General features: G+C 39.8%; 1 protein-coding gene across 1 annotated transcript in view; it reads left to right on the forward strand.

The window, feature by feature from the left end:
* MACROD2 (MACRO domain containing 2) overlaps positions 1–14,453 on the forward strand; it is a 2,334,919-nt gene extending 2,320,466 nt beyond the window's left edge. Inside the window, exon 19 of the mRNA XM_018056932.1 lies at positions 10,791–14,453. The gene's annotated coding sequence lies outside the window, so the exon portion shown is untranslated. The remainder of the gene's footprint in view (positions 1–10,790) is intronic.

Genomic DNA, 15,314 nt, shown 5'->3' on the forward strand with positions numbered 1-15,314 from the left:
TTTCCCCATCTAGAAAATTATTTTCTTTTTCCTTAAAAAAAACACAATTCCATCTTTCATACCTTCTTTTGTTCACAACACACATCTTACTGTCCTACTGTATACTAAGAAGAAGTAAGTAATTATGAACAAACTTAGTGTTCTGTAGTTTGGCATGGCAAACAAATATCAATAATAATTTCTAAAAACATGTGCTTTCTTATAAAAATATCTCAGTGTGGCACCAAACATATATATGAATAGTTCTAAATATCTTTAGCTTCTCTGTAAAGGGAAGAGAATGTTTCAGTATCTTATTTGGGAATGACCTAGCTCTTCAATAAGCTTCCACTGTTTAACTTAATTTAGCATGATTCTTCAACTTACCAAATCATATGGAGAGATTATTTTCAAGTAGACATTCCTAAAGCATAATTATTTCTAAAGAGTTTACCCGAAAGCTTGTCTCCTTTATAGTGTATTTATAAGAATTTCATCATACCAAGTTAATTTTTATTGTTGACAAACTCTGTAACAGAAATAAATGTATTGACCTGCATTAAACCTAGGTAAAATAAAAGACAAGTCTTTATTGATTAAACCAGCAATCTTAAGCTTGATGCCAGATGTTAATTTAATACTGAATACTTTCTAGATTGTTTGAACCTAAAATTAATTCTGGTCTGCTTTTTCATATTTAGAAATATTTAGTTCATAAGCACTTTAAACAGAGCTCTTTTATAAGTTTAATTTTGATAATATTTTCCAGAGGTAGAGACGTCTCATATGTGTAATGTGTACACAGAGAAAACTAGGGCTCTCATAGCTTCAGTTTAAAAACTTAGTTATGAATCAGATATTACAATGTACACTTCAGTTCAGTCGCTCAGTTGTGTCTGACTCTGCAACCCCATGAATTACAGTATGCCAGGCCTCCCTGTCCATCACCAACTTCTGGAGTTCACTCAAACTCACATCCATCTCACGTCCATCAAGTCAGTGATGCCATCCAGCCATCTCATCCTCTGTCGTCCCCTTTTCCTCCTGCCCCCAATCCCTCCCAGCATCAGAGTCTTTCCAATGAGTCAACTCTTCGCATGAGGTGGTCAAAGTACTGGAGTTTCAGCTTTAGCATCGGTCCTTCCAAAGAACACCCAGGACTGATCTCCTTTAGGATGGACTGGTTGGATCTCCTTGCAGTCCAAGGGATTCTCAAGAGTCTTCTCCAACACTGCAGATCAAAAGCATCAGTTCTTCGGTGCTCAGCTTTCTTCACAGTCCACCTCTCACAATGTACACTTACTACTTTATAAATAGCAGTTGGAATACATTAAAGTTGCGCGCTCAGATGAATAAGGCTTCACTAGTCATGGAAAAGACTTTAAGATTGGTATTTGTTCTTGATAAGCCCTTACACTTAAGGAGGCTATGAAGTGAATTTTGGCCGAGAGACCCTTTCCAGCAGTTTTGAAACTAAGCAGGACCTTGTAGGGCCCTTTGGGTACAAATCCTTTCCCTGTCCCTTTCTTGTTTGTAGGAAATAAGCTTCCTTCAGCCTTCTTGACTCTTCCCTGAGTTCCAAAGAGCAGATTCAAACAGTTGCTTACCGGGGAATGAAGAAGCAAAGGAGAGCAGTCAAGAACCAAGAGTGCAGCGATAAAGCGGCCTATGGTTCCTCCCCCAGGAGTATGCGTAACAACAAAATGTTTGAGCTCTGCTGCAAGAACTAAGGCCCCCACTTCAGGCTGAGCACAGGACTCCTTGGGCACCACCCTTTACCTCACCACCAACCAATCAGAAGAAAGTCACAAACCATGTAGCCCTCAGCCCAAACTTCGCCTATTAAACCCTTCTCCCCCAAGCCTATCTGGGAGTTCAGGGTGGTACCAGCCACCCATTCGCCTTACGTGGCCCTGCAATAAACTGCTCTTTGCTCCAAATTCTGATGGTTTGGTTTCTTTGGCCTCGCTGTGCGTCAGGCACAGGAACTTGCATCCAGTGACAATTTGAGTTTAAAAGGGCCACTTTTGCCTTTTTCTCCCTTGGTTTCAGGTTCTACTTGGTTGAGCTCATTAGACTGAGTCTCAAGTCATAGTGGGCTGTACTTACATTCCTAATTTGTAGAAATTAGCAAGGCAAAGACAGTTGCTTTTAATTCTCTAAAGAACTGGTCTGTCACCTAAATGATATTTAAAAATTGATTTGCTGAACCATATCTTGTTTAATTCACCTTTCAGAGAGAATATGTTCTAAGTTCTAGGACTTTAGAGTTTAACTTACCATGTCTTCAAAAGCTTGCATAAGGTATTCAACAAGGCCCTCTTTCTGAGTGCACAAGTTAAACCCAAAGCAAAATCACTAATTTTGTTACTATTAGCCCTTGAGTATTAGCTCCCAGTTTTTACTTTATATGGTAAAGCTCAGGTAGCCCTACTGGTTTCCTTTAGTATGTTTAATCACTATTTCCTGAGGGTGAGATCTATATGCCCTGTCTTATAATACCAACCAGGGGAAGCATTCTCCAGTGAAACAAGTTTACGCCACAATATGATTAACCAAAAGTCACAAGCTGGTTTTTCTTATTTGTTTTAAACTAATGGTATTCCTAGGTCAATCATTCAATATATATTTTTCACCCTTTAATTTCTTTTTAATAAGTACCAATAAAACAGCTTTTTATAATGAGAGAGTTCTAAATGTTTACCAATTCCTAAGTCCCATTTAAAGATCCATCAACTGGCCATTAATGAGATATATAATAGTGACTTAAACAATAAGGTAAAGCCTTCCTCAGAAGAGAATGCAAAAATGCCAGCTAAACAAGATTCAGAAAGGTTACTCCTCAAAATAATTTAAGAAAGGCCTGCATTGTGCAGGCTAACACAATGAAGGTTAAGATGGCAAAAAGCCCCTGAGAGTTAGCATGGCCAGACAAAGACATATGTACACTATACATTTTGGATGGCAGAGACCAAGTTCTCAACACACACACAGATGATCAGGTTGAACATTACATTTCAAAACAGATGAAGAGAAATGCAAACTATCCCTGGAGGGGCTTTTGTTTCTTTAAGGCCAGAATTTTGAAAGGATTTTTCTTTTAATCAAGCAGGCTCTTTTTTAAACTGTGTATGCAATAAAAGAACCCCATTATTAGTTATTATGGGGACGAGACTTTCTTTAATTGCCAATTAAGTAAATACTGTAGGAACATAGACCTGTCTGGGGTATTAGTTGGAGGCTGGCAATCTGTCATTCCTTTTTTGTTTTGAAAGCTTTATTCTGCATTCAGAGGTTGGTTTGTCAAAATAGAATTACTAGTGATAATCAGGTGATGGGCCAATGTACCGCTTGTGACCTTGACTCCTCCAGGGTTTGCCCCAGAGTAGTTTCAGCTCCTCTTAACACGTCTCAGGTTTTCCCTCTGGTGGTATAAGACTACCATGGGAGCTCATGTCCCCAGCAGAGCAAGCTTTAATTAAAATGAATGTATTTTCCTATAGGAACAGCTACATGGCATGACGTCTTTGCCTCCACCACTCATGTAAGTTTCTCAGTTGCCTGAGAAAGCCATTGCCAGCCAAGAGATATCCCCTTCTTCAGAGCTGAAAACTCTCATGAGATTTTGGTTTTATTCTGACAGATTCTATTATGGGAGGCAATTCAAGGAAAAACGTAGGCAATCCAACCCTACTCGGTGTTCTTACAACTGAGCAAAATCTTCCCAGACTTTCAGTTGAGAATAAAACCTCTGAGTGTCTAAACTGAACAAAATCTTGCCAGTGCCCTGAGGATAACCCAGGTACCTCTTCTTGAAACTAAAGTTTCAAGGACCACTGACTTCTCCAAAAGAGAGCTTAACACCACTGCATAAAATTTAGCATCATTAACCAACAATAGGAGATCTGAAAACCAGCAGTGACCTACCAAGAGTCATCTGGACTCCCCAAGGAGGTGTTCTGGCCCAAGAGATCCCTGGTAAAGTTCAGGTGAGGAACTCTGCTCTGGGCTTCTTCATTTGGTTCCCAAAACTTTCAACTGGAAGAAAAAAATACACAACCTTAAAGTTGAAAATTATGTTTTATTCAGTGAACTCTCTGAGGACTTTAAGACCAGGAGGCAACCTCTCAGATAGCTCTGAGGTGTTGCTTTGAAGAGGCAAGGGAAGAGCCAGGATACATAGTTTTGCAACAAAAACCAGGTAGTTGAAACATCAAAAGATTGCCATTAATTAAGGAAAACCAGACATCTCAAGGTAATGAATTTAGCACTTTTCTACATATGGGAAGATGCGAGAATCTGGCCTCATTGAAATTATTCCTTTGATATGCACCTTATCTATTTCTGTTCAGAAAGAACTGCCCTGTTCTTTCCCATCATAAGTCCCCTCAGGACTCAGTGTCAGGGTGGTGGAATATGGCAGGCAAAAATTTTTATTCACACCTCCCAGCATCTTCTCCACAGGCTTCTGTACTCTCCCAGAAGTCCAAGTTGCACCAGACTCAAGCTCCAGCATGGTGGCAGACTAAAGTTTGAGAATATGTGAACGTACGCAGCTGTCTTCCCACCATGATTTTAAACTTTATTTAAAACTAAATTATAATAGTATTTGTGCAATACATATACCACATAGGACTGATAAAAAAAATGTAAACTCATACAAACGTGGTCTTAAAAACATTTCTCCTTTTTTTAAACCTTATTCATGTAGGTAAAATTATCCTAAGCTGCAGAAATGATATGGTAGAGAAGTTTCCATTAAAAAGTAATGAAGTGAGACTAAACCTGAACAATTCAAATGCAAGTTCCTAAGTACTGCCTTACCTTTTTCCCTTTCACTGCCAGCACACTATAGACTTCTTGTCTAGATTTTTTTTTTCTTACAGACAATATTCCTTTTCTGTATGATCAATATCTAGATGAAATACCAAAATAAGTATGTTTTCTTTGGTTAATATCAAAATATTTCCCTTGGCCATAAACATGAATCTACCTACATACCTTTAGCAAAGAGTTGGACATGACTGAGTGACTGAGCTGAACTGAACATACCTTTACCCAAGCGAATAAGTTGTCAAAACTTAAAGTTCAAAATTAGTTTAACTTTGTTGCAAATGTATGTATCCTGACTCCTCCCTTACCTCTTCAGAGCAGCCCTTCAACTCCAGGAGGAAATGACTCGCACAGGATCACTCAGTTGATCAATGAAAGTTCAGATACCTCCAGAACAAAATTCTTTGACACAGTACTGTTCCCTAAAAAAAATAGTGCATTTCTGAACACAGTTGCCACAGCAAACAGTATGACCTAAGGAGCTTCATCATCATTTACATAGCTGGGTTTGTAGAGGTTATTGGTAGCTCAACAGGAAGAACCTTTAGTTCTGTGCATCATACCTCCAAGAAAATTAATGAAATACAGTGAAATTGGATTAAAATTAGAGTTCAAAGACATAATACAAGAAAATTTAGTGTTGTATAATTTGTTTAAAAATCAAGGATATCATAAAGGACAACAGAGGAACAGTTCCATGAATCAATAGAGTGCTGTGCAAATGTAAAAATAATTTTTCAACAAGTATTTGAGGGCATGTAAATATGGTTACAGGCTTACCAGGTGGCTCAGTGGTAAAGACCCCACCTGCCCATGCAGGAGACCTGGGTTCATCTTCCCTGGGTAGGGAAGATCCCCTGAAGAAGGAAATGGCAACCCACTCCAGTAGTCCTGGCTGGGGAATCCCATGGACAGAGGAGACTGGCGGGCTGTAGTCCATGATACCACAAGAAAGTTGAATATGACTTAGCAACTAAACCACCACCACAGCAAAAGATGCTTATGGAATCTGAGCTTCTGTTTCTGGAGGAACATCGCAGGCCAAGTGTGGCTTCCAGGGTGGGCTTTAAGAGACCTGGTAACTTTATGCTTTCAGAATGCTTGCTCTTAGAATCCAGCCACCCTCTACAAAGCTCAAGCTGTGGTATAGAATGGGGATGGCCATGTGGAGAGAGATTTTAGAAAGTGAGAGGGCATTTTGGATGTTCAGACCCCAGTGGATGCCACCTAGAGTAGATGAACTGCCCACCTGAGTCTGAGCCAATTTATAGAATCATTAGAAATAATAAATTGTGAGTTTGGGGGCCACTATGTTTTGGCTTGGCCAGTTTTGTAGCAATAGGAGACTGAAAAGGTGAGAAAATTAAAAAAAAAAAAAAAAAACACTCCCTCAATACAAATCCTTAGAAATGAGAGATAAGCTGTAACAAAAATATTTTTTAAATACAAAGTTAACAAGAAAGCTGTCAAAAATGAAGAGGAATTTGAGGCCAAAGCAATAATCTGGTGAGCTGAAGATGCAGCTGCCCCCAGAACTACAGTTTGGTTGTTGGTGCAAATATAGACTCTAAGGCAAGAAATTTGGGTTTTAATACCCACCTGGACCTTGGGCCACTCAAGGTAAGGAGCTAAAATTGACACCTCTACATAAATAAATCTAGGATTCCCAGCTCAAGATATTAACAAGGAGACTTGAGCTGGCCTAGGGTGCTTCATGGGGAAAGAAAAGGCTCCCATGGTAACCAGAAAACACATACACACCATGTGTTTGAAGCACAAATTTATGCCATCTAAAGTACACAGTAATATACAAACCAAGAAATTAATTTAGACCAGTGTGATTATACTGGTCTTCATTACAGACCAGTGTGACCCCCTGGGAGAGTTAGCAAATAGAAATGTAATGTAAAACTATCCTTTAGAATTCCTCCTGAAGAAATAAATTTCCAAAGATGTGTTCATAAAACACACAAAGAAATGATCTATTATGAATGAGAGTTGATAGGTAAAATTGCAGGATGATTAGCACTACAAGAACTTTACGGTAATGTTGAAGATTTCATAAAATAAATACATTTAAATGACAAAAGATAAAAAGTAGACAAAAAACTGTAAGAAAGCAGCAAACTATGAAAAATTAACAATTGGAAAAAGCAAGTAAATGTATAGCAATATAAATGACACATGAGGAGACATAAGGAATAGAAACAGAATAACTAAGACATTTTGTGTTCAACAAGAGCTCTAAAAGGAGATGTTGATAGTATTTGAAAGATACTACTGAGGATTTATCAGAATTGATGAAAGTCAAAACATTTGAGTTAAAAGAAGAATCATAAGTTACAAGAAGAGCATATTTAAAATAAATTCATGGGACTTTCCTGGTGGTCCAGTGGCTAAGACTCTGCATTCCCAATGCAGGGGGGCCCAGGTTCCATCCCTGGTCAGGGAACTAGATCCCACAGGCCTCCCACATCGCGCAACCATGAGTTCACATGCTGCAACTAAAGATCCCACAAGCCACAATTAAAAGATACCACACACCACAGCAAAAATGGAAGGTCCTGCATGCCGCAACTCAGATCCAGCACAAACAAAACAAAAGAAATTTACACTTATGCACTGCAGAACACCAACAGAGAGGAAAAATTAAAACAAAGAGAAAGCATTAACCACAAATAAATAGGTATTGCAAGGACAGCAATTTCCCAAGATCAAGAATTTAGGTCAGAAGATAATGGAATAATCCTAAGTCTTCAAAACATGGATGAAAATAATGGTCAACATAGAGTTCTTCACTAGTTTCAGTATCATTTAAGAAAACGACATTCGTCATTTTCAGGAAAAAAGAAAGATTTGCTACTCACATACCTTTTCTCTAAAAGCAACCAAAGGTGGCAAAACAGTAAAAAGAAAATTGAGCCCAGAGAAAACAGTATGGTGTAGCAAACAACTGCAAGCCAAGGAGAATGGTGAACACGAATGAAAACCATAATATATATAGATCACAAATTTGTAACAATATTAACGAATGGTTAAAAGAATAATTACTTACGTCTATTTTATAATATACCATATAATACTACCTACTTCCTACTGTGTCTATTTGTAAATATATATGTGTGTAAAAGTATGGTCCCATACCAGACCACCTGACCTGCCTCTTGAGAAATCTGTATGTAGGTCAGGAAGCAACACTTAGAACTGGACATGGAACAACAGGCTGGTTCCAAATAGGAAAAGGAGTACGTCAAGGCTGTATATTGTCACCCTGCTTATTTAACTTATATGCAGCATACATCATGAGAAACACTGGACTGGAAGAAACACAAGCGCGAATCAAGATTGCTGGGAGAAATATCAACAACCTCAGATATGCAGATGACACCACCCTTATGGCAGAAAGTGAAGAGGAACTCAAAAGCCTCTTGATGAAAGTGAAAGTGGAGAGTGAAAAAGTTGGCTTCTTTGGAAGGAATGATGCTAAAGCTGAAACTCCCATACTTAAAGCTCAACATTCAGAAAACGAAGATCATGGCATCTGGTCCCATCACTTCATGGGAAATAGATGGGGAAACAGTGGAAACAGTGTCAGACTTTATTTTGGGGGGGCTCCAAATTCACTGCAGATGGTGACTGCAGCCATGAAATTAAAAGACGCTTACTCCTTGGAAGAAAAGTTTTGACCAACCTAGATAGCATATTCAAAAGCAGAGACATTACTTTGCCGACTAAGGTCCGTCTAGTCGAGGCTATGGTTTTTCCATTGGTCATGTACGGATGTGAGCGTTGGACTGTGAAGAAGGCTGAGCGCCGAAGAATTGATGCTTTTGAGCTGTGCTGTTGGAGAAGACTCTTGAGAGTCCCTTGGACTGCAAGGAGATCCAACCAGTCCATTCTGAAGATCAACCCTGGGATTTCTTTGGAAGGAATGATGCTAAAGCTGAAACTCCCATACTTTGGCCACCTCATGTGAAGAGTTGACTCATTGGAAAAGACTCGAATGCTGGGAGGGATTGGGGCCAGGAGGAGAAGGGGACGACAGAGGATGAGATGGCTGGATGGCATCACTGACTCGATGGATGTGAGTCTGAGTAAACTCCGGGAGTTGGTGATGGACAGGGAGGCCTGGTGTGCTGTGATTCATGGGGTCGCAAAGAGTCGGACACGACTGAGCTACTGAACTGAACTGAAAAGTATAAAAACATGCATGTTGTGGATTCACACTAATATCAGGATTTAGTAATCTCTGGGAAGCAGGAGATAATATACAGATAAATTAAAACTATCTGTAAATATTTTAATTTATCCATACTGTTTTATTTTTTTTAATAAAGATTGCAAGTAAATTTTAAAAATAGTAACACTAAATCTGAATGGTGAATATATTCTAGATATACTTACTGTTGTCTAATTTCCTTCATGTTTGCAATTTTCATTATTAAAATTAATAGTTTTATATATAGGTAGAAAGAGATAGAAAAATAATATAAGGAAATACTGTGTAACATTAATTACAGAAGTTAGTATCAATAGAAGGATCATGCAGGATTCTTTGTCTACTTTTGGATATTTTAAATATTATCTACAATGAACACTATACTGCTTTTCCATACACATACACACCTCAAAGAGCATTTTTTTTAAAGATTCATAGGATACTAGAACAGAAAGTTAGCTCAGAGATCATCTCCAATTCATCCTTGACAAGATGTAATTTAAGGTAACAGAAATCAGATCAATTGTTCCTTCCAGCAAGAGTAGGGTTCATCACATTTGAGTCAGTTCTAATGAGATGGATGAAACAGGAGCCTACTATACAGAGTGAAGTAAGTCAGAAAGAAAAACACCAATACAGTATATTAGTGCATATATATGGAATTTGGAGAAGGAAATGGCAACCCACTCCAGTATTCTTGCCTGGAGAATCCCATGGACGGAGCAGCTTGGTGGGCTACAGTCCACAGGTTGCAAAGAGTCAGACACGACTGAGCGACTTCACTTTCACTTTAGAAGGACAGTAACGACGACCCTATATGCAAAACAGCAAAAGAAACAGATATAAAGAACAGACTTTTGGACTCTGTGGGAGAAGGCAAGTGTGGGATGGTTTGAGAGAATAGCATTGAAACATGTATATTACCATATGTGAAAGAGATGACCAGTCCAAGGTCAATGCCTGAAACAGGGCGCTCAAAGCTGATGCACTGGAACGACCCTGAGGGATGGATGGGGAGGGAAGTGGGAGGGGGATTCTCGATGGGGGACACATGTTCACCTGTGGCTGATTCATGTCAGTGTATGGCAAAAACCACCACAATATTGTAATTAGTCTCCAATTAAAATAAATAAATTTTTATTAAAAAGAGTAGGGTTCATAATTGAAGTGAGAACTTTCTGGGGCAATGGGAGTGTTTTATGTCTTGGTAGTGGTGTAGGTTAAATTCATTTTTCAAAAGACTTTGCAGTATACTCGTGATCTATGCATTTCCCTATAGGTTCTTCTAAGGCAGGATATCTTAGAGTTCTTTCACAAGTGGAGAACACAGCAGAGGCCTACTTAATAAGTACGATCTCAAAGCAGTGGGATGACCATCCATGTCTTTTGCAAACCAGCATCATGTACATTTTTACCATTTCTGTGTTGAGCCCTGGAAACTGAAACACGTGATAGGGCCAAGAAGAGAGGACCCATGGCTTCAAGATTCGGTTTCTCAAATAATACTTTGAAGACTTGAGTTAATCTCCCCCAACAGCAAGTTGTCCATGTTGTGTACATCTATTAACAATGATTTATATGGTCTTTAAAGATACTCCATGCTACCAATGACAGCTCATATATCCCAAGCTCTCTGATAATTAAACATCTTTCTAGGCACCTTTGAAGGGTGAGAAACATTTAAATGGCTGTATTTAAAAGATACTGCTTGCTCAACCTATGATGACGTCTTTAACAAATGGCTTCTCCTTGTCTTCAGCAGGGGCACACGATGAAGCAAAGGGACAACGAGGTGGCAGTAAATGACAGTCCTCAGTGTGCAGGCCTCCTGGCCCTGGGGAGGTACAAGAAGACGCTGGCCCGCACGTGCACTGTGCAGGCGGGTGGGGGTGGGGGGAGGCGCGTCCCACCGAAGGACGGGGAATCCTTTGCTCTCATTTCTCCAGCTGCGTTTTGCTCTGTTTACCCGCAGAAAGAAAAAAAAAAAGAAAAAAAAAAGTTTTGTTTCATTTGGTGGGGGCCCCACGTGAATGCAACTTTCAGGCGCTATCCCTGTCGTTTCTGTCTTTTCTTCTCCCGACTCCGCCCCAGGGTCTCAGTGGCACGTGTAACGCACAGTGTGTTCTGGCCCCTGTCTGCTTACTCGGTTATTTCACAAAGCTGGCTGGTACAGTGGTTCCTTCCAAAAAAAGAGAGAGAGAGAGAGAAGGAAGGTGACTGATAAGCTGCATTTGAGGAAACATCAAACCCTATATCAGTAGAATCCACAGAGGAAGGAGGCAGAACAGAAAATTGGCAAAACCTTCAGAAATCACTTGGAAAAAGGTCAGGAGGATCGGTTGCAAATGGTCTTTTATTCAGGGGTTCCCAACGTCCAACACGGTTCCATGAGGCTCTAAGGAGGAATATGAAGGCAGGTTTTAACCTGGAGCAGACCACAGAGGCGTAACAAGGAAGGCTGCCGGCCCCTGGTCTCTTCCTTGGCAACAAGTCCGCGTTCTTCTTTTCTGACACTGACTTTCAGCAGAGCTCACCTGGTTCAGGAAGTCTTTACTGTGTTTTTCCCTCAGGGAGAAGTGATTTCTTGTGACGCAATTCTAAGGGCACTTTCCTGGGCCTTTTATTTGAGAGGGAGACTGCTGCATTTAGAATCCAAAAAGTTCCCCTTGAAATCTTTATACATCTGCTTTTCATAAAAGAACACCTTGTTTTTACCCAAGGACTGACGACCCACAGAGCAGACTCTCGTTTGAATATGGAGGCAATTAGAGGCCTTGCTTGCAGTTCTGGCTTCCTGGTTTGCATTTAAATGGTGTGCTTTGTTCACGCCAAGTTCAAGACTAATCTGATGGCTGTCCCCTCTCCCAGCACACGTTGAAGGGAAGCAGTGGGACTAATAAACCAAGATGTCCCTGGCACAGTGGGCACAAGGGATTAAGGGCACGGGAAGACGTCAGAGGTTGTCACAAATATCGTCCCAGAGCCAACAAGGATAGAACCCTCAGAAGGCAAGAAGCCTGCCTCCCTGGCTCTAAGACCAGTCTACTCGTCCCTGTGGAAACTTCCATTATTTCTTGCGTATCTTTTTTTCCCCTGGTTTTTGCTTTTTAATTTTTTACACTGTTGTGTTGGTTTCTGCCATACAATAGCGTGAATCAGCGGTAATTACACATATAACCCCTCCCTCTGGCGCCTCCCTCCCCCGTCCCCATCCCAGCATCTGGGTCATCACAGAGGGCCAGACTGAGCTCACTGTGAGGTACCTCCCTTCAGCTGTCAATTTCACACACAATAGTGTATATATGTTGATGCTGCTTTCTCCATTTGTCCCCCTCTCTCCATCTTCTTAAACCCATCTTCCTTATGAGGGCTTCAGAATTGTAAGTTAACTGCATATTTTTTCTTAGTAGAGGGAGAAAAGGAATGGATCACATGGAGCATTTCTACAATAATCAGGGGTTCTGCTTTCTACATATCCATGGAGATCTTCAGTTTTGCTCCTTCCTCTAAAGAAAATTTCACTTTCTTGTCTTCCTATGAATTTTGTTTTGGCTTTTCTGAACTTGTTGCCATATTTGATGGCTTATTTGGTCTATTGGAATAATAAGTTGTATTTCGACCTATGTATTATGTTTTAACATCCTCTGTTGTTTTAAGAGCGGCTCACCAACCTAGCAGTGACATTTAAGTGACGTCATGATTTTGGAACACGGTTGTTCCCCCTTCTGCCATTATTCCACAGTTTGATACAGAAACTTATATGTCCTCTACTGCCATTAGACACTGCTTTCTAGAAAACCAAGAAAAAGCCTCATTTTAACTAATCCAAGAAATGATGCCACGGGAATACAGACAGTTTCTATATTTCACATCATCTGTATGACTTAGTTGACAGTCGCCATCGTTCTTGTGAAGGGTTGGGCTGCCCAGCCATGTTCATTCGGGTTTTCCGTATGATGTAACAGGAAAACCTGAATGCACTCTTGGCCAATCCAGTACTTGACAAGCGCAATCTACTAGGACATTTTCCTGTGACTCCCAAGCGTGCGTGCTACTCATGCTCAGTAATGAGTCACAGTGGAAAGCAACGTGAGGAGGCAAGAAGGACGGGGATCTTTTTTTTAATGGACAAAGATCTGATGTCTCTGGCAGCAACAGTAGGGATCAGAATTATGTCTGTCCTGGTGTTCCTTTTGATGTCAATGACAGCCATTCATCCAGTTTTCAATGTGGGTGGGTATCAATGAGAGGAAGGAGTTCTCTGCCTGAAAATCATAGAAAAAGAAAGTGGGCTCTGCATCCAGGAAACTGAGTCAGGAGTAAAGACCATCAACCCTGCTCCCGAATTGGTTTACGTTTCACTTTATGATTAGATTGTGTTTTCATTTTTTCCCTCATTCAGCTTTTGGGTTGCTGTTTGGCTAGAAGATTCTAGGCTTTAAAACAAACAACGAAGCGATTTTCATTTCAATAGTAAAACATTAAAAATCCAGCTTTTGGCCACATGGAAGACACCCACAACGCAGGAAACCTTTATCTCACTGGTGCTGTCGTTGCACAAACTGTGCAATGGAAAATTTGCCAGACTGATTCATTCTCTGAACATGAATTCTGGAAGTCAGTTTCCAACCACATTCTAGCCAGGCTAGGTGACTCAAGGGTTTATAGGAAGGAGAGTGGGAGGCAAATAGCCCCTTATTTAAGTCCTGTTTGCATACAGAGGATGGAGGTGGGCTTTCCACGTAATAATTCTATTTAAAAAGGTACTCATTGTAGGAGAGACAAAGGGTCTGTCCTCTAGCTGGTAACTACTCAAGTGATGGACAAGCCTTCTTTCACAAAAGCTTACAAAGGAGGCATCTGAAACACAGCCTGTGATACTGGGTCACCTATTAGTCATTGCAGCTAATTGTACATCTTTCTATGAAACACTGAAAAGCCTCTTTGTGAATTAATACAGTTTTGCTTGATGCACTCGATTTGAAATGACATTTCTCTGTATGTGGTGCATGTCAGCTTTGCTTTGAAAAATAACAAAGTTAGCAGAATATGTTCAATATATTTTCTTGGGGAATAGGGTTTTTATCATACGATTCATTAAGGATTTGCCTTACCCTGACATTTGTGATATAAAGGAAAATCAGAAAAAAAGTAATTTTCTTGATCAAGATATGTTTTTACTTAATGCAAATAAATGTAGTCTGTTGCTTGCAAGGAAAAAAAAAATGTCTTCTGAGATCTGGTATAAACTGCTAAATAGAATAATACGTGCCTCTTTTGTTAAACCAGCATTTCAGCACTGGACTGCTTCTGAGTATGTTTGTTTCTTTTCATCCGTGCCATACACTAAGAAACTTAAACAACTGTTGCCTTCATGCTATATTTGTTAGAGCAGAATATGAATAAAATTTGTTTGAGAGGATAAGGTGGAATTATCCGTGTTTTGTGAAATTTGTTCCTTAGCTGTGAGCAGTTAATAACTCAAAACTGTTCATTTAACAGTAGATATCTGGTTGCAAATATGTGTATTTAAAATTGCCCCTGCAAGTCAACTGTAACTTTCCCTACTAAGACTGATCAATGGTGTGGCCGTGTTTTCAAAATTAAACTATACAGAAGTTTGAACAGACATAAAACCTAATATATAATTTTTCTCTGAATGCTAAGTAGTTGCTTACCCTAGCAACAGCCTCTGAGGTGAAGATATACATTGTTGAGATGAAGCCAATGAACATTGGTCCATGCTATAGAACCCATCATCCATTACTGGAATTCTTTTTGAGCATCTTTTATGTCACATAGCCAGGTTGGCTATGTGACAACTGTAGCCACTATCCTCCTCAGCCTACTGTTGACAGAATTATGATTGAATTACAAAATTGTTAAGAGACTGGCAACAGAGCCACAAAAACCACTATGGGAAAAACTTGAAGTTCTTTTGAAAATGGAAATCTGTATTCCATCAAGTTTAATTCCCTCTATCTCCTACAGAGGAAGAGCTATCAAGTGTATTGTTCTAGAAGGCAATAAAGAAGGTCGGTCCTTTTATCCAACAAAGCCAGAAGCTTAATAGTTAAGGCAGAATCAGGTTTTTTAATCTGCTGTACGAAAGGGACATTTTTTCAGTAATAAACAAGTCTGATGAGAAGAAAATTGTAGCCAGGACAGTCTTCTCTCACAATGGGCAATCCCAACACAAATACTTCAAAGTGGCAGACAGATGATTGGACATGATTCTAGCATGGCCAAATACAGTTTGTTTGTTTTAATCTACATTGAATTT

This window comes from Capra hircus, chromosome 13 (genome assembly GCF_001704415.2).
Source record: "Capra hircus breed San Clemente chromosome 13, ASM170441v1, whole genome shotgun sequence".
Classification (NCBI taxonomy): domain Eukaryota; kingdom Metazoa; phylum Chordata; class Mammalia; order Artiodactyla; family Bovidae; genus Capra; species Capra hircus.